At 42.7% G+C, this 23,409-nt stretch overlaps 1 pseudogene; it reads right to left on the bottom strand.

The window, feature by feature from the left end:
* Positions 1 to 10,652: 10,652 nt before the first annotated feature.
* Positions 10,653 to 15,112, bottom strand: LOC123083652 (disease resistance protein RGA2-like; annotated as a pseudogene).
* Between the last annotated feature and the right edge of the window lie 8,297 nt (positions 15,113 to 23,409).

Genomic DNA, 23,409 nt, shown 5'->3' with positions numbered 1-23,409 from the left:
CGGGAAGAAGGTGGAAGGAGATCATTGATGGGAAAGGTGGTGCCGAGGTGCGGCACTGGAGCTCATCAAGATAGTCATCCGGGGAAGTCAGATGAGTCAAGAAGTCCTGCGAGTTTGCACGGTCAGTCGTCGTTGCGTCTGTGAGTCGTCGTCATGTCCAAGTGCTCGTCTTGCTGATGGTTCGTTGAAGTGTAAGCGGTGTGCACGGTGTTCCGTGAGTCATGTCCATGTCCTCGTGGAACGTCCTGGTTGCAGCCAGTGTGGATTCGGTGTGATGCCGAAGGCGGACGGTGGTAGGTGAAGCCATCGTAAAGCGAGGAGGTGTGCGAGCAGTGAAGAGTGGACCTACTGCAAGCAAGTACAAGTAGTATGGTGCGAACCGAGTGCAAGGCAGCGGTCAAGCAATGGCGGTGGCACGACATGGCAGAGCAAGGAGGACCTGCATGTTTTCAGGCGGGTCATACTTAGTGTACGGATATGACAGTTGAAGATCAAGCTTCGCGTGTAGTGGGACAGTGACCAGTTAAACTAAACGACATGGCGACTGATGATGTGTCCAGTCTTGCACGTTGCACGCATAGATGCGACCGTGTGGGCTGATAGTCCGGATCATATGCGTCGGAGTTTGAATCGACAAGTCATGAAGCTGCAACGAGTCAAGATCGAAGAAGCGCAGAAGATCAAAATCAAGATTAGGGGAAGATTGTTAGAATAATCTTGATGTTTAGGTTTAAAGCATAGTTAGGTAGGAGTCTACGTAGTGTGTCCTAGTAAGTTTAGCTAATCGTGTTCAATCTACCCAGTGATTGATTAGTAGTAGATTATAGGCTAGAGTACTAGTCCGTGTCCTGGCGGGTTTTTTAGGTGTGCGTCCGTGTTGTATTTGGAAGTCCAGGTTGAGTCGGTTTGCTAGCCATAGGTCTAGGTCCAATATATATGGAGGTATACGCGCGTGAGATTTGTAACACTGAGTTGAAAAAGGAGAAAAAGAAATAAAGGAAGAGAGGTACGACACGCGCCTTTGGCAAAAGTTTTTATGTGCGCGTGTTCATTGTAATTTGATGTGATTGATCCTGTGGCGAAATTCCAACAGCCTTTGCATTGGTACCGACGCGTATGAGTATAACTCGTTTACTTGTCCTTCAAGGACTCTCATGTTCCCTTCATATAGACCCATGTAGTCGCACCTCAGACGGTCTGTCGTCTCATGCTTGTAATACTCTTCTTATAGTGATTGCGCCTTCATATGTTCGTGATTTTCTCCCGCAAGAGTTTCTATGTAAAAATCCGTGTCTCTCTGTCTCATTTATTTTTCGTTATTATCTAACAAATGGTATACAAAACTGAGAGATACGAGAGTTTCAGACAAGAGGAATTAGGTCTGCGGTCTGGTCTGCGGTCTGGTCCGCCGCCGCTGTCCCGCGATTCATGGAATCGCAGGTTTCGCCGATATCGCCACTAGGAGTTCCTACGTGAGCAGTCGACCGGGTCCAGATCATGTTTGGAGATTCCTCTACGTGTCCGAGATCGATTGCTGCTGGCTGTTTTCTTTATCATCGCTGGATCCACCAAGTTGTGGCTGCTGCCCACGTATAGGCTACAAGTCCCGAGGACACGCTGCCGCTACTGCTACTTTCTCTGGCGTGAAGACCGTTCAAGTCCAAAGAATTATCAAGTACTACTTGCACTAGGACGTGAAGAAGGCTAGTACTAATTGAGTACTAGTAATCAGATTTTCAACTTTAATTGCTACGTCCACTACCCAACACTTTCAGGTGCCATTTATCCTATTTTGTTTGGTCCGCATATTAAATTCTGTAAAAAAAAATCTACCGGCTTGTACGGCTTTGTGCACAGATTTTATCTACTCATGGCATTTACGAAGTATGATCTTCCACTGCTGGACCATGACACAAGGTTTACTCTATGGCAAGTCAAGATACGGGCATTTTGGCACAGTCCGACTAAGATGAAGCACTGGATAGTTTAGGAAGAACAGAATTCATGACTGAACTGATGAGGAGAAAAGAATTGATTGTAAGGCTTTGTCACAAATTCAACGCCATTTGCATAATAATATTTTGTAGAAAGTTTTGAGCGAGAAAACTACCGCCTATTTGCTTGACTAAAGATCTCACCAGCAAGATGCATCCGAAGCAAAAATTATCCCTGCACAGGTTACCCGAGGAATGTAACATTTTGAATCATATTTCAGAATTTAAAGAGATCATATTTTATCTAGCTGTAATGAAGGTTAAGTATGAAGAGAAAGATACTGCTTTAATGTTACTTTGTTCACTGCCAAGTTCTTATACCAATTTTAGAGACACCATATTATACAGTCGTGACACTCTCACGCTTAATGAAGTTTATGAAGCTTTGAACTCCAAGGAGAAGATACAATTACTGGTGCCTCATGATGGTTCGTGTTCATCCCAAGCCGAGGGATTATCTGTTCGTAGCAGGACAAAGGAGAAGAACTCCAATAATGGAAACAAAGGCAAAAGTAAGAACGGCCACAGGGGGCGGTCGCAATCTAGAGACAAAAAATATTGCGGATATTGCAAGAGAGGAGGGCATGACATCTCAGAGTGTTTCAAGTTGCAGAATAAAGAAAAGAGGAAAGGTAACAAACAAGGTGAAAATTCTGCTAACGTTGCTCGTGTTGATAGTTCCGATGATGCTCTTATTGTTATTGCTGGATGTGCTGAGACCAATGATGAGTGGGTACTTGACACTGGATGCACTTTTCATATGTGCCCGCATAGAGATTGATTTTCTACTTTTGATTCCACTACTATTGCTGGTTTCGTTTTGGATTTTGGTAATTCACCATGCCAGATTGAAGCCATAGGTTCTGTTCGAATCAAGATGTTCGATGGTACAATTAGAACTTTGACAGATCTTCGGTAAATTCCGAAGATGAAGAGAAATCTTATTTCTATGAGTGCCCTTGATGCAAAGGGGTACAAATATTCAGGTGGAGATAGTATTTTGAAGGTCAGTAAAGGCTCCCTTGTTGTGATGAAAGGTGACTTAAGTTTGACCAATGGTCTTTATTACATTTGAAGTTCTACCGTTTCAGGTAATGCTACTTCAGTTATTTCAAAGAATTCTGATTGTGATGCTGCTAAGCTTTGGCATATGCGTCTTGGACATATGAGTGAACTTGGTTTAGCAGAGTTAAATAAGAGAGGTCTCCTTAATGGATATGAACCAGGTAAATTGAAATTTTGTGAGCATTGTATCTTCGGCAAGCACAAGAGGGTGAAGTTCAACACTTCGACTAATACAATTGAAGGGTATTCTTGATTATGTGCATTCTGATTTATGGGGATCATCTCGCAGAAAGTCACTAGATGGTGCTAGTTACATGCTGACAATTATTGATGATTATTCAAGAAAAGTTTGGCTTTAATTTTTGAAGCATAAATATGAAGCATTCTCAGCATTGAAGGAGTGGAAGATTATGATTGAGGGACAAACTGAAAAGAAGGTAAAAATACTTCACACTGATAATGGTATCGAATTCTGTTCTAAGCAATTTAAGAATTATTGCAAGTCTGAAGGCATTGTCAGACACTACACCGTTCCTTATACTCCTCAATAAAATGGTGTTGTTGAGCGTATGAACATGACCATTATTTCCAGAGCCCGTTGCATGTTGTCCAATGCAGGTTTGCATAGGCATTTTTGGGCTGAGGCCGCTTCTACTGCTTGTTATCTTATTAATCGGTCACCATCTATTGCTCTTAACAAGAAAACTCCAATTGAGGTATGGTCTGGTTCACCTGCTAATTATTCACAGTTGAGAGTTTTTGGTTGCACTGCTTATGCTCATGTTGATAATGGAAAGTTGGAGCCTAGGGCTGTTAAGTGCATCTTTCTTGGTTATAAGTCTGGTGTTAAAGGTTTTAAATTGTGCAATCCTGAAACCCAGAAGGTTGTTATTAGCAGAAATGTTATCTTTAATGAATCTGCTATGTTACATGATGTTCCATCTACTAATGTTCCTTTTGAGAGTGAACAACAGCCTACTGTTCAGGTGGAGCATGTTATTGATTCAGGTGATACATCTGGTAATGAAATTGTTGATGCACATGATGAACCCGTCGTTAATGATGATCATGCCACTCACACTCCAAATCAGCCTATTGTTCCACCCCAGTTGGAATCTCGCACGTGACAGAGTTACGCGGGGTATTAATAAACCTGATAGGTTAATTGAAGAGTGCAATATTGTTTCTTTTGCTTTATCTATTGCAGAGGAAATTGAAGGTAATTCTGGGCCTCCTTCATAATCCGGGGCTATTATTTCTAGTGATAGTAATAAGTGGATGACTGCTACGCATGATGAGATGGAATCACTTGAAAAGAATGGCACTTAGGATTTAGTAAGATTACCTAGAGAGAAAAAACCTATTCGTTGCAAGTGGGTTTTTAAGAGGAAAGAAAGTGTTTCTTCTAATGATGAGACAAGATATAAAGCAAGGTTACTTGCTAAAGATTACAGTCAGATTCCAGGTATTGACTATAATGAAGTCTTCTCTCCTATTGTGAAGCATAGCTCTATTCGCACTTTACTCAGTATTGTTGCCATGCATGATCTTGAGCTTGAACAATTGAATGTTAAAACTGCATTCTTACATGAAGAATTAGAAGAGGATATTTATATGGAACAACCTGAAGGTTTTGTTATTCCTGAAAAAAAAGCTTGTCTGTAAGTTAAAGAAAACTCTTTATGGATTGAAGAAATCCCCTAGACAGTGGTACAAGAGATTTGACACCTTTATGCTCTATCAAGGTTCCAAAAGGTCTAATTATGATAGTTGTGTTTATCTGAAAATTGTCAATGGTTCAACTATTTATTTGCTCCTTTATGTAGATGATATGCTAATTGCTACAAAGAGTATGTCAGAGATTGATGAACTAAAGAAGCAATTGAGTAATGATTTTGAGATAAAGGATTTGGGTGCGGCAAAGAAAATACTTGGCATGGAAATATCCAGAGATAGACTGTCTGGAAAAGTATATCTAAGTCAGAAGGGATATATTGATAAAGTTCTTCGTCGTTTTAATATGCATAATGCCAAGCCAGTAAGTACTTCATTAGTTGCACATTTTAAATTATCATCAGCTTTATGTCTTAAGTCAGATGCAGATATTGAATACATGTCTAGAGTTCCCTATTCGAGTGCAGTTGGTTCACTTATGTATGCCATGGTTTGTTCTCGTCCAGATTTATCATATGCATTGAGTGTTGTCAGTAGATATATGGCTAATCCTGGAAAAGAGCATTGGAAAGTAGTTCAGTGGATTTTCAGATACCTGCGAGGTACTTCTAATGCTTATTTACAGTTTGAGAAAACTGGGGATGGATTTGTTGGTTTTGTTGATTCTGATTTTGCTGGTGATTTGGATAAGAGAAGATCACTCACAGGTTATGTTTTCATCATTGGTGGTTGTGCTGTGAGTTGGAGAGCAACTTTGCAGTCTATTGTAGCTTGTTCCACTACTGATGACGAGTATATGGCTATTTCTGAGACATGCAAAGAAGCTATGTGGTTGAAAGGTTTGTACGCTGAGCTTTGTGGAGATTCATCTTGCCCTGCCATATTTAGTGACAGTCAAAGTGCTATATATCTTACCAAGAATCCAATATACCATGAGAGAACAAAGCACATTGATGTCGGATATCACTATATTCGAGATGTTGTTGCTGAAGGTGATTTGAAGGTATGCAAGATAAATACTCATGATAATCCTGCTGATATGATGACAAAGCCAGTTCCAACTAATAAGTTTGAGCTTTGCTCGGGCTTAGTTGGTATTTCTCATTAGTCCTATGGACTTTGACGCACAAGGTGTTTATGTTGATTTGGATGGAGTTATTTAATTTCTTTGACTACTGGAGGGAATTTGGCTCAAGGTGGAGATTGTTAAATTGTGATCCAAATTGTATCGTATTGGACTAGACGTAGTACATAAGGTGTGGGCCTTTGCGTTGGTACCGACGCGTACGAGTACAACTCGTTTACTTGTCCTACAAGGACTCTCATGTATTGTCCTCATATATACCCCATGTAGTCGCACCTCAGACGGTCTGTTGTCTCGTTCTTGTAATACTCCTTATAGTGATTGCGCCTTCATGCGTCCGTGGTTTTCTCCCGCTAAGGTCTTTATGTCTCGTTTATTTCTCGTTATTATCTAACAAGTTACTAAATGAGTGAGTGTGGAACGACAAACACATTTGCAAACAGGCTAATCCTGAATGATCCTAAGAAACCAAACACCACGTAGTTTCTGTCATACTAAACCACATGCAGCATGAAAAAACAGACAACTTTCCAAGTCCATTCCACCATGAAAAATATGCGAAAGCGAGAATTGACTTATGATAGCTATGTTTTGTCAGAACTCGTGTGGGTTTTGTACATGAACAGTTCTTTACTATTGACAATTTTCCATTTCCCCTCACATTGCCGGTGGTTTTCATCATTTTCCCTTCACCTCCTTGAATCTCAATCTTTTGTTTCCCTCCAATATTTTGGACGGGCTGAAGCTAAAGACGTAAGCAAATCTGACTTCTAAACATTCTAGTCTTTATTAGCTCTTCTTATGAACAAATATATTGTGAGCGCCAGTTTAAAAACATTGTGAGCATGAGATTTGTGCTGAGAAGGCTATTTAGGAATCGTTTATCATGACATTTCTAGCATGTGAGTAAACTGCAGAATGATGTGATCATTCTACTTGCATGTTCAGCTTTCAATCTTTTGCCATAAACAAAATGAAAGGGACAATCGTGTTTGGTTAGAAGGAACTCACACTAATAGAATGAAGAGCAGTTTCTAAACGAGTGAGTGGTTGAACGGCAATTGGATTTGCAAAGAGGATAATCTTGCATGATCTAAAGTAATCAACCTACATATAATATGCACGTTATGTTAGTTTAGGTTATTATAATAACCATCACTTCACTGCCAAGTAAAAACATAGAGTTTCCCAACTCCATTGCGTCATGAATGAAGGATGCATGAAATAGAAAATGACTCATTTTATTTTTAGCTGAGTTTCCGCCTCCCTTTAATGCTTTAAAGATCGGTATATCACAAAAATGAACCCTAGAATTTTTTTTGGAGAAAGGGGTGCACAAAATAGGAAATTACTTTACTAAATGACTGTTCACTTCGAAATTAAAAGTCCACATCAGCAATGAATAAGTGGTCATTTTTTTCTTTACGCTCTCCTATTAGATCTGCTCTTGTAAGGACCTAACAGTCTTAGCGGCATCATGGCATGAGGAAAAAAAAGACATTTACTCCATTTTGTTACACCATTTTTTGAAAATAAAAAGTGTGCATTAGTTTGGGCTGAACAAATCCACATCCTTAAGAACAATTTGTGTTTACCCAATAAAGCCATCTCTTCTCTACTACAGGTTACAACTCACATAATATGGATGAGTCAGTACCAATTTACTGTGCAAGCACACCAACTTAATTCCAGTGGTACAGAAAGAAAATCCATTGTTTCATCACCATTACTATAAAACATTAATCAGATCAAAACCCGAATACCTCCCACAGACAGAAAAAAAGAGATAAGAAATACACTGGATACTGAGTGGCCTTAAAGAATACAGGAAGCTATAAGATAGCTCTGGTCACTTTTTCTGCCTGAGCAGGAAAAGTAGTATTTTTTCCCCAAAAGAGGCTGAAACTCCAGAAGCCGACACTGCTAGAATGCAAGACATAAACATAATCAGAAGCATGAAGCTGGACATTACCAGCAGGTAAACAAATCGTCCATATGTGTTATATCAATCTGTTGATATACGAGCAAGTAAGCCAGTGGGCGTGTGAACCATCTTTATGTGACCAGACCCAATGTGATCATGAAGGTGAAACCACACGTCGAGAGGTGATAAGTGATAACCTTAATCTCATCTTTTCCAGTGAAGAACAAAGCATCTCCTTTAAGGATGCAAGGGGAGAAACAGGAATCCTGGGTGACTAATAACAGCAGTAGTTTATAAAAAGCAGAGGACTAACCGACTGACTGACCACAGGAGACTGTAAAGAAACATACTGGTAAATCAACTGAACGTCCAGTGCAACCTCGCACTGCTCTTTCGGTTCTTGCTGCGAACATCCATCCATGTCCTCCCTCTTAAGCAGCCACCAAGTTATTCAGATGCCTATAACACTGGGCTACAGCGAACAGAAGGCTAAACTGCTGCTGGGATGTGATTTAGCAATGCTCAACTCGACTCCGGCCGAGAAGTCACCCTACACTGCAGACCCCAACAATTCTCGATCTAGACTTGTAGAGCAAACTGCAGCACACTACAATACAATTGTACAAGCAATCGCAAGCCTAGCAAGCAGAGCAGCGATCAGGGATCAGGCCTATTATCCAAGAAACCCACAGCAACCTTCCGCAGGCTCCAAACTACAGAAGTGCAGGAAAGGAAAATTTCTCACCAGGTTGAAACTTTAGTTCATCCTGTGAAATGATCAAATGTATTTCTAGACAATAATTGATGACAAGTTAATTTATAAGATGATTAATTTCGAATTTTTAAAAGCAGTATTAATCTAGTCTGGTCATGGTTATGGTAACAGATTCAGTAAACATGTGCAAACTTAGCCAATGTACAAGCATAAGGATTCTGTAATAGTACTAACAGGCATTCATGGCACAACATGTAACAGGGTCTAAAACATATATTTCTGGGCTAAAAGAAAAATATGTAATAACTGAACTCGTACTTAAGAATTAATCAATGTTGATTCCACCGAAGCATGCATGCCTCCCGGCTGCTAGCGCGGCATAACATAGAAACACGACACTCATGTGAAGCGCATTACTAATAACACTAGTCTATAAATGCAGAGAGCTGACTGAGGCAGGGTGTGAAAGAAACATAGTAAGAAACACACCAAGGGTAAATTCATCCTTGAGAAGATGAGTATGCAAACTATCAACTACTCAACATCCTCGACCCGCTCTTTTGGATCCTGCATCTTTGGTCCTCCTTCGTAAGAAGCCAGCAAGTTATTCAGATATCAGACCGTCTCTGGGCTAAATTGAGGAACAGGCAGACAAAAATGAAGACTAAAATGCTGTTGATCCACCCAAACGACAAGCAGCAAACCAAATCCAGATCAGATAGATCGTCTTGGCTGGCCTGGGATGTGATTCAGCGATGGTCGACACAGACGCCAAGCAGTCACAGTGCACTGCAGGCCCCGATGATTCTCCACTGAGAGCGACGGCGGTGCAGAAGAAATCACAGACAACAAAGTTTATCAACAAGTTGGATCTTTATTACCTCCTGCTAAAGGATGATTCGGCGTGCCGCATCCATCCGCTCAAAAACCACCAACATCTATCTCCCCAATAACCAGCATTGCCGCGGTACAGCAAAGTTAGTCAGCAAGTTGAAGGCCAATCGATCAATGTCTTGTCAACCAAATAATGCCGCTGAAACTAGATAACATAGGCAGCTCACAAGTGTGAGTACACATCCCAACTCCTATTAAAACCTGGGGAAATGCCCAAGGACAAATCACTCATTTTGTAGAGATGCTACACAGGACCAAACAGTTCACTCCTTTTGTACTACTTGATCTGTACAAGTATCGAAAGAGGTAAAAAAAGAATACATAAATTAATTCCTCCGCAAGCAAACATACAGTTTGGAGCATAGCAGAGTAATTCAACTGTCGATCTTGATAAGTTTCTCAACTGCACATACAGGGCCATCACATTCAACAATTGCCGGCCTAACTGACACCTGCTGCTGCTGCTTAATCGTCTGACGATGAAATTGCTTCTTAACTGTCTGTATATTATATCTGCATAATACAGAGATGTGGCATCCATCCCGCACCTCACTATATTTTTGTAAAACTTCGCCACAAGCAAGCAGGGTAGTTAAAAGCCATTGGCTTCTCAACTAAAGTAACGAGGCTGAAACTATATATATAGCTCACATTACAAGTACCCCAGCATCTACTAAACCTGGCAAGTACCTGAATCTTGAACAAGATAAAGGTCAGAGTTTAACGGAGCAGATAACATGCCCTTTCTACGTTGTTTCTTCCCTGTTTTCCTCGCTTGGCTGGGCAGCAGCAAACTTGAACAAAATGAGATAGTCTTGGCCTAGGATGTTGATTCAGAGATGCTCGACTCGACACCAAGCAGTAGTCGCCCTACACCGCAGGCCCTGCCAGTTCTCGACCAAGAGCGACTGCGACACAGTTCAGTTGGAGAAGCAATCACAGGCCATTCCCCTAGCAGAGCAGAGCAGAGCAACAATCAGGGATCAGGCCTATCATCCAAGAAAATCCACAGAGAAAGCCACAGTTGAAATTGTTTATTGAACAAGTTAAAGACCAGTGTCTTCTCAGTTAACTAAGCAAAGCAAAAGCAGATAGATACATACATAGCTGAGAGACACACATGTGAGTATATTATCCTAACTTCTACTAAACCGGGCAGATTCGTTTGATTCGCATTACAAATATCTGAACTAGGTAGAGGGCAAATCTCAACAAAGCCGATTGATTGCAGTCACGACATGATCTTGTACATTGTTTAGAGCAATCAAAATCCACACCCTCTCTACGTGGTTTCCGACCTGTTTACTCCTGCATGATGGATTGTTGTCGCTCCCTGCCTTCTCGAGCGGCCTTCCTCCACTCACAGACTAGCCTTGGTATCTCCTTCCATGTCTTCGGTTTAAGTGCCATAACTGCTCATATCACAAATGACGTCAGATTAACAAACATGTACAAACTAATGTAGCATGAAAAATTATACTATATGACAGTAAAATAATGGAGAGCAAACTTGTACAAACATGCTGGCATGGTAGATTTAATGGAATGGATGACTGCATCTGTTTTTTCAATGTGGCAAAGATAGAAGGATGTGCTGCAAGCATACCTTCATGCTGGGCATCTAGTCGTTTGCGTTTGATGTTGCCCAGTTGCTGCTGTAGGCATCTAGGGAGCTTCTTTATAGCAGGGCAATGTGTAATTTGAAGATACGAGACAGAACTGTATAGTTGTGGCTCATTCGGCAGGGATGCGAGGGCAGTGCATCTTTGAAGAACAAGGTTTTCCAGCGATGGGGGGTGCTCTCCCGGCAGACACTCCAGCGATGTCAACCCACTGTTGCCAATAATGTGCAGTCTCTTGAGGGGCGCAGGCAGACGGAGAGCCCCACCCAACATGCCAGCACAGTTCCATATCAGTAGAGCTTCGAGATGGGTAGAAAGTAAATGCTCACTTGCAGCAGCAGCCGCTGCTGCTGGCTCTGGCATGATAGGACTTGAATACTACTACAATCGTCAATAAATATGGTCTTTAAGGATGGTGGCAGATTTAGAACCGCTGGTAAGCTTCCACAATCAGATAACTGTAGAGATTCTAGGCATGGACAAGAGTGATTCATGGGTGAGGATGGCAACTCTGATACAGCTCCATGCATGATTGCCTCACTCCTAGAAGATCCTTGGACTAACTATGGCATGCCCTGCTGCTTGCCAAATATGGACACAAGCTTAATGCATCCACTAATATTAATTTCCTTGAGAGATGTCGGGACGTTGAACATCTCTACTAAACTTGGGCAGTATTGTAAGCAAAGAGACTCCAAACCTCTCAGGTGTTCACTCCTAGAAGATGCCAATGGCTCAAGAGGAGCTTGTACATATCCAGCCAGATTTTCGCAGTTTGTAATCACTAACCTCCTCAAGGATACCAAGCTTTGGAACACTTTCTCTGGCCAGTGGACGAGCACATCGGATGTACCAATTTCCAAATTTTCCAGGTGTACAAAATAGTCCCACGGCTCTAGTGCACCTTCTCCAAAGAATTTGTTGCAGCATCCTAACTCCACAACTGTAATAGGGGATTTCTAGCTCCATTTCTCTTTGCTCTCACCGGTACAATTGAAGTGCATTCAGGCCTCAGTGTTGTTTCTATGAGTTCTAACTCCACAATTGGAGCATCCTCTGATGTTGTCTCTGATGTTATTTCTGTGTCTTCTAGCCTCAGTGTCAGATTGGTCAATGAAGATAAATACCTGTCTACAAAGTGGAAGATCTCTTGCTTGCCATCTTTAATTTCTAATACAGTGAGTTTTGGTGCTTCAGGTAAATCTGCTATCTTTGGGCATTCCACAATTGGTAGTTTCTCAAGCTGAGGAAATGATGTCCCTTCAACTGCATCCCATCTCTGAAACCTCTCTAAGTCATCCATTTTGAGAACTTTTACGGCAGGAAACGCTGAGCGTACCAATCTATAACCACCTCCAATACATGGTTCTTGAAGCAATGGTGCTTCAGGTAACGCTGTCAGCTTTGGGCATTTCTCAATTGATAGTTCCTCCAGACAAGGAAACAATATTTGTCCTCCTTGAGTCTCTTAGACTGCATCCCATCTCTGAAAGCTCTCCAAGTTTTTAATTTTGAGCACCTTTAGGGCAGGAAATGCTGAGTGTACCAATGTATAACCATCTTCACCACAAGGTCCTTGCAGCAATGGTGCTTCAGGTAATGCTACCAACTTCCCACAATTACTAATAAACAACTTCTCAAGCACAGGAAATATTGTCTGTTTTTCTTGCCTTTCATCTATTTCCCACCATCCCTCAAAACCCAACAAATATTCTAGGGTAAGCACCTTCAGTCTTGGAAAAGTGAAGATTGCACTGCATCCGGACAAAAGTCGCAATCTTTCACAACAAAAAAGATGGATCTCAACCATCTTTTGCAACATACCCATGCACTCTCCTCCATAGGAATATATCTTCAGAACCTGCAGCCCACCATGAGGTTCGAACTTCTCTAGCACCTTGCTATCCCCAACCTTACTCCATGTTAATGTTAGTTGACTGAGATCCTTCTTGTTTCCAAGGTTTGCCACTTCTGCTTCTACTTTCTCAACATTCTCTACCTGACGTAGCTCTAGCTGACCACCAATCTTTAAATCATGCAGCTCTCCAACATCAGCGCAATCAGGGCCAGGAACTCCTGCTACAAAAACAGTGAGTGTCTGCAGCTTAGTGAGATTTTCAAATCCTGGAGGCATGCTCTTCAACTCGAGACATCCATGAGTGTAGAGGTGGCAGAGGGAAGTCATATACTTCATTTTCCTCGGAAGTCGATCAAGAGCAGAGCAATTGGAAAGGTCCAACGTTTGCAGATTATATAGAATACTTATATCTTCAGGAAGTGATTTGATAGAACTGTTTGAGATATCAAGGTACCTCAAGTGATGCAGATACTTTGGTTCCAGTAGAAATAATTTTGTGTCTCTAATACAGAGCTTCAAGGCGTGCAAAGAGCTATATTTTGATAAATGCTTCAATGAGCTTCGCATAGGATTATCACATATCAGTGTTTGAATGGCAGGGGATTTTTTCTCCAAAGAATTATTCAAAATACCTTCTGTTTCTTCACATGACAAGAACAAATGTCGTGCATTATCGGAAAGCCACTCAATTTGACTTGGTTCCTTGATTGCAGCGACACATTCCTTTCCCATAAAAGACATTGCAATATCATGCATAAGATCATGGATTTTGCATGTAGTTCTGAAACAATAATCACTGTCCCCCTTAAATTCCTTTATGTCCAGAAAGAATGACCTTGATGCTAGCTCAATGAAAATATGTTCTCCAATAGTTTCAAGACTATCTTCCTCCTGTTCTGGGATAAAGCCATTTGCGATCCATAGTTGGATAAGCTTCTCCACATTAATCTTGTAATCCTTGGGAAATATGGCACAGAAAGCAAAGCACTGCTTCATGTGTGCTGGAAAATCGTTGTAGCTAACCTTGAGTATCGGCAAAATTCCAGATTCCTCGGTGCAAATACTGCTTCTAGATGATACAGCCTTCCATTCTTCCACACTGGTCTTGGTACGAAGTACAGATCCCAGTGCAGTTGCGGCTAAAGGAGAGCCACGACATCTCTTTGCAATATCACCAACCATCTCGACTAGCTCGGGAGGCTTGTCATTCTCCGAACTGAATGCTCTATCCACAATAATTTCCTTTATGAAGTTATCCTTCAAAACATTGAGATTGTAGGTTCTATGTGGGCCCATAATTTCAGAAATTTGTTTATCACGGGTTGTCGTCAACACTGCACTACCCATGCCACCATGCCGAAGACAGACCTTCAGCCTTTCCCACTTATGGACATCTCTGTTCCAGACATCATCCAATACAAGGAGATACCTCTGCCCGCTGACCTGTTTTTGAAGTCTCTCCAGTGATGGTTTGTCTGTATCACCATGTTTCTTGTGGGATGCTTCAACTATACTCTTAGCCACTGAATCCACATCGAAGGTATCAGAGACGCAGACCCAGAGCTGCAACGGAAAATGCTTCTGAATTTCAGGTTCATTATATATGAGTTGCGCTAATGTGGTCTTGCCAAGGCCCCCCATTCCAACAATGGGAACTACTGCGAGATCTACATTGCTAGCTTCACCAGGTAGTATGTCGATGATATTATTCTTATCTTCGTGTCTGGATCTGCTGGCAATTTCTTGTGGGTCAATGATGACATAATCTGTCTGCCTGCACTCCTTTGACACCGGTGGTGTCTGCCTCAATTGATTGGACACCAAGAACGTCTGCCTCAACCCAAAGTCATGCATCTCCGCAATGAGGACATTGATATCCTCCAGAATCCTACAAAGCTTGCTACCCATTCTGTGACGGAACACAACACGGTTGTGAGTAGGGAAGAGTTTTATCACATCAAATCCAAGCTTTTTGTAGTGTCCATTCTTCCTACCTTCACGGCGAAGTGCTTCGTATTTGAATTCATCGAAAACTTCATTTGCCTCATAGGCTACTCTCTTGAGCTCCTAGAGCTAGGCTTTTGCCCCTTCTCTATTGGCCGTCGCCTGCTCCTCGTGTCGGTGATGACGTCCAGGATGGCTGGAAGCCTGCGCTTGAGAATCTTGTGCTGCTCCTCCATTCCCTCCATCACCTTGTACTGGTCCAGGAGGTAGCTAGACGCCTTGTCTCTCAGCATGGACACCAAAGCGCGGAGCGCCATGGTGACCACCAGCTCCACCATTGGAACGCTCGGAAGAGACTCCTCCAACACAGGTGCACTGCAGAAATTAATGGAGAAGAGAATGGTGTGAGCAAGACATGTATATGTAGAGATTGGGATCTGTTCTTAAACAAATTACAAGTCAAAATCCGATCTTGCAACCATAGTTACCTACACGAGCTCACTCCTGATCAGCAACACCCAGGACCAGCAATACAACAACGGCAAGGAAGATGTAGTCCTCACAGGCACGTCGATGCTGGCTTCGGCGTCATGTCGGCGACAGCAGCAGCAGATTCAGAGCGTGGTCGACGCCAGCGATGAGGCACTCAAGCAGGCGACTCCAGTGAAGTTATGGCAGCAGGCGCCACATGGATGTGTGGGCGGGGCTGGATGCTCTACTCTGACAAACGGGAGTTGGGAGATTTCTGTGAGATCTTGAAGCTTTTGGATGGGTGGGGGTAGGATTTGGGGGAGCAGGAGCCAGCTTGATGGGGAATTTCAGAGGAGACGTGAGCAAGAAATGTGTGCTTGCTAATTGTGAGGAAAATGGAAGCCAGCGTGGTGGCCAGCTGTGCCTATGACACTATGGCAGGCCGGCAGATTACCATTATTTGACTAGCCTCATGCTGAGGCGAACCAGCATACCACGTTGGCTACTGAGGGCATCTTCATTTCTTAATAGGGCACAACCAGAATATTTTAAAGTGGATCTTTATATTAGGTGTTTGTGTCAGTACATCCAATGCAGTTTTTCGAAAGTGATTTCCCATTGGTTGTGACCTTGGCAAATGATATGAATTTTATTTCCAAATACTACAAAAAAGTTGCAGGAATGCAAATTAAACAATTACCTCCAATGGCTAGACCAGTGACAGCACATCTACTGCACATACAACAAAAAGTTGCAGGAATACAAATTAAACGATTATCTCGAGCACCTACCGCCCAGGGTGACCACAACAATGGCTGAGACTAATGCAAATTGTGGTTAGATACTCCTTAGTTTCAAGGATAAACCATAGAGTTTTAATCTGCTGACATATCAAACAAACGCAGAAACAGTTCGCAGTAGCCCAGAGGAGATTATATGCACCATCAATTTAATTGGAAAGCAGAAGCCCTCAGTATCAAAATAAACAAGGTGGTTGGTATTGATGATGCAGGTTTTAAGTTAATCAAATGGTTAAACCAAGGCACTGACAAGCATATGGGACAATGTGTGCTTCAATTACAGAATGTCCAGTTGCAGGTAGGAAAACAGTATATGTCAGTACATGCAGAATATTGCAAGTGGAGCATTATATTGTGTATTTATGTCAGTAAATAATTACAAATGGTATGAAATTTCTTCCTATTACAAAAGGTCCCAGGAGTAGAAATTAAACAATTACCTCCACTTACTAGACGTGTGATAGCACACCTACGGGGCGACAGCAACATATACTTATCTCGAGTACTTGCCGCCAACGGAGGACTGCAATATTGGCTTTTGTGGATTCACTGAAGCTTCATTCTTGAATGCATCAGCCCTGCTCAAGAGAGAAGACACAAAAGCAAGTGGTTATTTTCTTGTCCCTTTTTAATGACTCTTCTAATTATCGATCTCAGAAATGATCATGATGATTATCTCTTGTTTATATGGACATATGTAATACTTAATATACCGATATCATAAATCACAACTTGACCATCTTCCATTATTTAATGATGACAGAGAGACTTGTGAGCATGCCGTCCGATTTGATAAGTTCAATATGTTGTGTTGCTGCAAGACAGTGAAACCCCCCATAAGGGGCCATACGAAAAAATTGGTATCATCGCAACAAGCTCAAGTTAACTAACTAAAATCATAACAAGCCTAACTTTCTAACTGTACAGTGAAGCAAAAATAAAAGACAGAGGGAGAAGCATGCTAACCTTACGCTGAGACCAATGCAAGTTGTAAATTGTAATTACTAGCGACGCTCCTCAGTTGTAACCATAGAATTTTAACCTGTTGACACAACAAGAAAATATAGGACAGTTGCAGTAAGCTCTAATGAGTGAGGTTATATGCAGCATCTTTTTAACTGAAACATCACAGAGGAGGCCTACTAATACAGTAGTATATTAACAGGAGAGTTGCATACCTAGACCGCCAATTAATTCATCATACAGATGTGGATTGCGAATTTACAAGATGAACTATGTGGCGTCTTTCGGACTCATTCCACCGGTAGTTGGTACGAATTTTCTTTCCAAATACTATAAGAAGTTACCTCCACTGGCTAGACGTGTGACAGGCTGACAGCACACTACAGCACAACTACAATATATATTTATCTCAAGTGTGCCGGCCAGGGAGACCAGAACAATTGTATTCTGGGATGCATCACATACTTATCTCCAAAACAAGTGGTCATTTTCTTGTCCTTTACTTATGATTGAGTACAGGATTGATCCAAGAAGGATCATAGTCTGCTGGCAGAGGATTATCTTTTGTTCATATAGGCAGATGCAATTTGTGGTTAGTACACTCCTCAGTTTTTAGAATAAACATAGAATTTTAATCTGTTGGCAGACCAAACAAACCGGGGGCAAATTTGAACTGGGCTCTGTTTTTGTGAGGCCCACCAACACTCTGCCGATCCTGCATCTCTCTCCCCTCCCATTTCCTCTTCGCCGCCGAGTCTGCTGGCGCTGGTCCAGCGACTCTAACCAATCCCACCGCCGCCGCTCGCCGTCCGTCTATGGCGCCGGCGACCACCGGCATCAGCAGAGAGACGAGCTCCTGCGACATCAGCCTCCACCCGTTCACGTCACTGGGGAACAGGTGGAGGCTGATGTCGCAGGAGCATGACATCACGTTACTTATTTCATCCCCTCGCCGGAAAAAACGTGTTGTAGATTCTCAAAATAAAAGAAAAAAACTTTTATAAATTGATTCTCACCCAAATAAATAAATAAATCTCAAAAAAATGAAAAAAAATATGTGGTGTTTCCTGAGAAATGATGAGAATGGAATGAAGCCAAAACAAAAAAAAAACTCTCCCATGGGACCTCCTACTCTACGCTCTAAGTGCCGCTAGAACATACAGGCAACGCAACATGGATCGGCTTGTTTCGCTCCCTACAAGTAGTAACTATGGTAGTTGGTATTGTAGGGTACTTTTTTTTCCGGTTTTACCATGCTTTCTACATGATTTTTGCGGATAAAAAATATATTGCAAAATGAAATTACATGTTTTTTAATGTCCGTCCCTCATTTAGAAAACTTCACAAATTATAAAAACCGTTAGACTTATTTACCGAAAAAGGCTTTCGCCCCGCTTTATATATAAAGCACCACCACACATTACAGCCAGCAACAAGGAAGGAAAAGAAAAAGGAAAGAAAAAAAAAGGAAATCAACAAGATACAGACACTACGGAACAGCGAACGCCGGCCTCAGATCATGCCAACAACGCGAATGCGACAAGGGAGCAAATCATCACCGGAGGAGGTCCATGCTCCATCAACTCCCAAGGGCCCCTGTTGTCCCACCTTCCGCCGCTGCCTCCGAAGAGGGCACCCCTGCCCTCCTGTCCTGGATCGAAGGACGCCGTCCCTGTCAGGAGGCAGAATCACTCACCCCTGAGCTCGGATGGATGGGCCAACAAGAGGCCAGGGAGAGGACGGCAGCCCTGGCCACCTCACCTCTCATAGGAACCCACACGTCACCACCGTCTCCGGCCAAGACCGAGAAGCCCACACCACTGCCGAGCAGGAACACCACCGAAGAATAAGCAGAGCACCACCGCACCGAGTCCCTGACCCCCTGGACTCCCAAGGTGGCGCCTTCAAGAAGTAACCGCCGCCGAAGCGCCATCGCCACCCAATCAAGAGATTTTAGGCTTTCGCCCGGGACCAGGGGGCGGAGGGCGGGAAGGAGGTCTCGATGTCGCCCACCAGAGGGAGAAACAACGCCGAGAGCGTCACCAACATAGTGACCAGCACCGCCGGTCAAGGGTTTCCCCCGACCCCGAGCCCGAACCTCCACTGCATTGCCATCTCCAGATCGGAACCATGCCCGCCGCCACCTTGCCGCCCAGCACGACCAAGATAGAGCACCGCAGCGCCAATGCCACCCCCCGTCGAGGCAGGGGAGGCGCCCTCTCCATCAGTGGCAGCCACCACCCGCAGCCTCCGGTAACCCTAGGATCCAAACCAGCCACTAGATCCATGCGTCCCCGCCAGACCCAGCACCCCCATGAGCGGCGGCCCGCGCCGCCGAGATCCCGAGCAGGGGAGGAAGGAGAGAGGCCCCGCCGCTGCCAGCGCCGCACGGGCTTCGCCCGGCAAACGCCCTCTGGCAGCGGCGAGGAGGAGGAGAGGATGATGGGGGAGGCAAGCGCCGGCGGCGGATCTGGAGCCCCCAGGACGCGCTCGCGGGGCGCGTTGCGGGAGCGGGGGCGGGGGGGCCTTAGACTTAATTTAAAATATAACTTTGCAAGACTTACAGAAAAATGTTCATGAATTCAAACAAACCTTTACGGATTTAAAAAATAATAATTTTAAAATATGTACACTGATTTTAGAAAAAATGACTACATATTTTAAATATGTTCATGATTTTCACAAAATGTTTATGATGTACAAAATTCCTAAATCTGAAAATAGAGTTTCACAAATTTAGAGAGAAAACGTTAATTGGTTAAATATAAATGTTAAGAAAAAATATACAGAAATAGAAAATAACATAGAAACAAAAATCAGTGGGAAAGCAAGATAAAACTGGAGCAAACAAGAAAAATTGCTGAAACAATAAATGAGAGATAGAAAGAAAAACACCATAATAAAAAATTGCAAACAAAAACTATGAGACAGTAAAAAAAAGCACAAATCTGAAAAAAATTAATTGCACAGAAAACATCACCAAGAAATGGGTTTTTCAAAAATCGATCTCTGGCTACGTAAATATGTACTCACTCCTTCCCAAGATAAGTGTTTCAACTTTGTACTCCGTTCGTTCCTACATTTGTAGTACATAAGAGCAACTCTATATATTTTTAGAGTACATTCCAAACCCAACCGCCCCGTGGCTACTAAAATTTCAACATATTATCAGTAGGTTGGGAAGGAAAAAAAATATGATCTTGAGAGGAAATGTGGTGGAAGTAAATCGGATATCTAGAGGGCACTACTGGGCAACAGCGGCCATGACACTGAACTGCTGACCACTGCCTGTTGTAGACACCCACCCAAAGGCGCAGCAGCCAACCAAATCTAAATCAGAACATCTGCGTCGGCCTGAGATGTGACTCAGCGGCTATGCTCGACTCGACTCGACGCCGGGCACTCACCCTACGCCGCAGGCCCTAACAATTCTTGATCTAGAGCAACTGCATGTTCAGTACAGTTTTAGAAGCAATTATTCCCCTAGCTAACAGACTCACATTCTTCAGCAGGCTCCAATCTAGAGAATGCTGGAAAGCTTCTCAACAAGTCCAAGCTTTAGTTCCTCTTGCAAAATGGATGATACCCCGCCAACAACTCCACAGTAACCAGCATGATAGCCCTACTATCTGCACTGAAACAGATAAAAATTACAGTTGGAAAATTTCTTGAACAAGTTAAAGCCCCGATTTCTTCTCAACCAAATAACAATACCAATACTAGATACATAAAAGATAGCTCACAAATCTGAGTATAGATCCCAGCTTCTGCTAAACCTGGGAAAATGCTCAAGGACAAATATGTTCAGTGCGGTTGAATCTAAAACTGAAATTTCTCCATAGACAGACATACAGTTTTCAGAAGGAGAGCACTGCAAATGTCTGTCTTCACCCATTTCTCATAAGATTTCACAGTAAATATACCATTTTTAGTTAACTTCCATTGTGTTGAGTCCGGCATGTCGGAGAGTCGAACTTCAATCAATCTCCGAACCAAGTGCATCCAGGCTGTTCATCTCTCATCCACTAACGTACGTCTGAACTGTTCAAGGGGATAGTTTGAAGGACGATACCTACGTAATCCTCCTTATGTTGCACAATATTGTAGAGGGTAGGATATTGTAAGGCCAGAGGCGTCTCTCCTAGCCACGTATCCTCCCAAAATCTTGTTGACATCCCGTTGCCAACCAAGAATTTGACCCTACGAAAGAACATGTCCTTCACTCTCATAAGTCCCTTCCAAAACGACGAATCAGTGGGTCTGATGGTAGCCTGGGAAAGCGTTTTCGTGTGCAAATACTTATTACATAGTATTTGAGACCACATGCCCTCCGGCTCTGTCTCTAACCTGTATAACCATTTGCTCATAAGGCATTTATTCTTAATTTCTAAGTTCTCAATACCAAGCCCCCCTTGGTCTTTTGGTCGACACAGGATATCCCATCGGGCAAGGCGGTATTTCCTCTTGGCCTCATCCGACTACCAAAAGAAACAAGATCTAAAGAAATCAAGTCGCTTCCGGACCCCTTTCAGAATTTCGAAGAACGAAAGTAAAAACATTGGCATGCTAGTTAGTACTGAGTTAATCAAAACTAGCCGACCGCCATATGACATCAGCTTGCCCTTCCAGCAGCTGAGGTTTTTTTCAATTCGTTCTCCAATACATTTCCATTCTTTATTGGATAGCTTACGGTGATGAATCGGAATAACCAAATAACTGAATGGTAAAGCACCTAAATCGCATCCAAACAATTGTCTGTATGTATGTTCCTCGTCTTTGGCCTTCCCAAAGCAGAACACCTCGCTCTTATGAAAATTGATTTTTAAGCCAGACAATTGTTCGAATAGATATAAGATAAGTATCATGTTACGTGCCTTAGCCATGTCATGTTCCATGAATAGAATAGTGTCATCAACATATTGTAGAATGGACACCCCTCCATCAACTAGATGAGGAACTAGACCCTCTACATGGCCATGCTGCTTAGTCCTGCCAATAATGACGGCCAACATATCTGCCACAATATTGAACAGAAGAGGCGATATGGAATCCCCTTGTCTCAACCCCTTATGCGTCTGGAAGTAGTGACCGATGTCATTGTTCACCTTAATTCCGACACTACCCTTCTGGACTTGAGTATCCACTTGGTTCCTCCAGGTTTCACTAGAACCCTTCATACGCATTGCCTGTTGAAGAAAAGGCCATTTTACTTTATCATAAGCCTTCTCGAAATCCACTTTGAAGATAACTCTGTCTAGTTTCTTCGAGTGAATCTCATGAAGTGTTTCATGCAAGACGACCACACCTTCTATTATGTGTCGTCCCAGCATGAAAGCAGTTTGACAAGGTTGAACCACTGAGTGAGCAATTTGTGTCAATCTATTGGTCCCTACCTTTGTGAAAATTTTAAAACTCACATTCAGCAGGCAAATGGGTCGGAATTGTTCGATCCGAACCGCCTCATTCTTCTTAGGTAACAACGTTATCGTACCAAAGTTGAGGTGAAACAACTCCAAATGGCTATCGAAAAAATCGTGAAACATAGGCATAAGATCATCTTTAATGATATGCCAACATTTCTTATAGAATTCAGCTGGAAACCCATCTGGTCCCGGTGCTTTATTCGGCTTCATTTGGGTTACGGCCAGATGAACTTCTTTTTCAGTAAACGGTGCAGAGAGAACATCGTTCTCTGCTGCCTGTAATTGAGGTATATCATCAATCACAGACTCATCAGAGACACCGTGGATGTATTCGGGGGTCCAAAAATGTTTTTATAATAGTTGGAAATATACGCTTTAAGATTTTCATGGCCCACAATGGTGCCTTCGTCCTGTTCAAGCTGTATGATCTTCTTCTTCCTATGTTTACCATTTGCAACCATATGGAAGAACTGTGTGTTGTCGTCCCCTTGGACAACCTTAAGTGTTTTCGCACGCAAGGCCCACTTGAGCTCCTCCTCTCTCAGGAGAGCCCGTAGGCCTTGCTCAGCCTCGGACTTGGTTCGATGCTCATTAACAGAAAGGAGAGTGGTTTCAGCCTTTACGTCTAGTGCCTCAATAAGTTGAGTAAGACGCTCTTTTTCCTGCTTATAAATCCCACACTCATTTCTGGCCCATCCTCTCAGAAATTGTCGTAGATGTCTAATTTTATTCTGCCATCTCTCGACATGTGTCCTTCCCGTCACCGGCTTAGCCCATTCACGTGCAATCATTTTCATAAATCCTTCTCGTTCAAACCAGCTTTGCTCGAAGGAGAAGATATTTTTATTTGCCACATGGGTAGCCTCACCCGAATCTAAAAAGAGTGGTGTATGATCCGAGATCGCTCTCTGCATCGCATGAACCGAAACCAATGGATATTTTTGTTCCCACTCCACACTAGCAAGTACCCTATCCAAC

This window comes from Triticum aestivum, chromosome 1B, assembly GCF_018294505.1.
Source record: "Triticum aestivum cultivar Chinese Spring chromosome 1B, IWGSC CS RefSeq v2.1, whole genome shotgun sequence".
Classification (NCBI taxonomy): domain Eukaryota; kingdom Viridiplantae; phylum Streptophyta; class Magnoliopsida; order Poales; family Poaceae; genus Triticum; species Triticum aestivum.
This window is presented reverse-complemented; position numbering and strand designations above follow the sequence as displayed.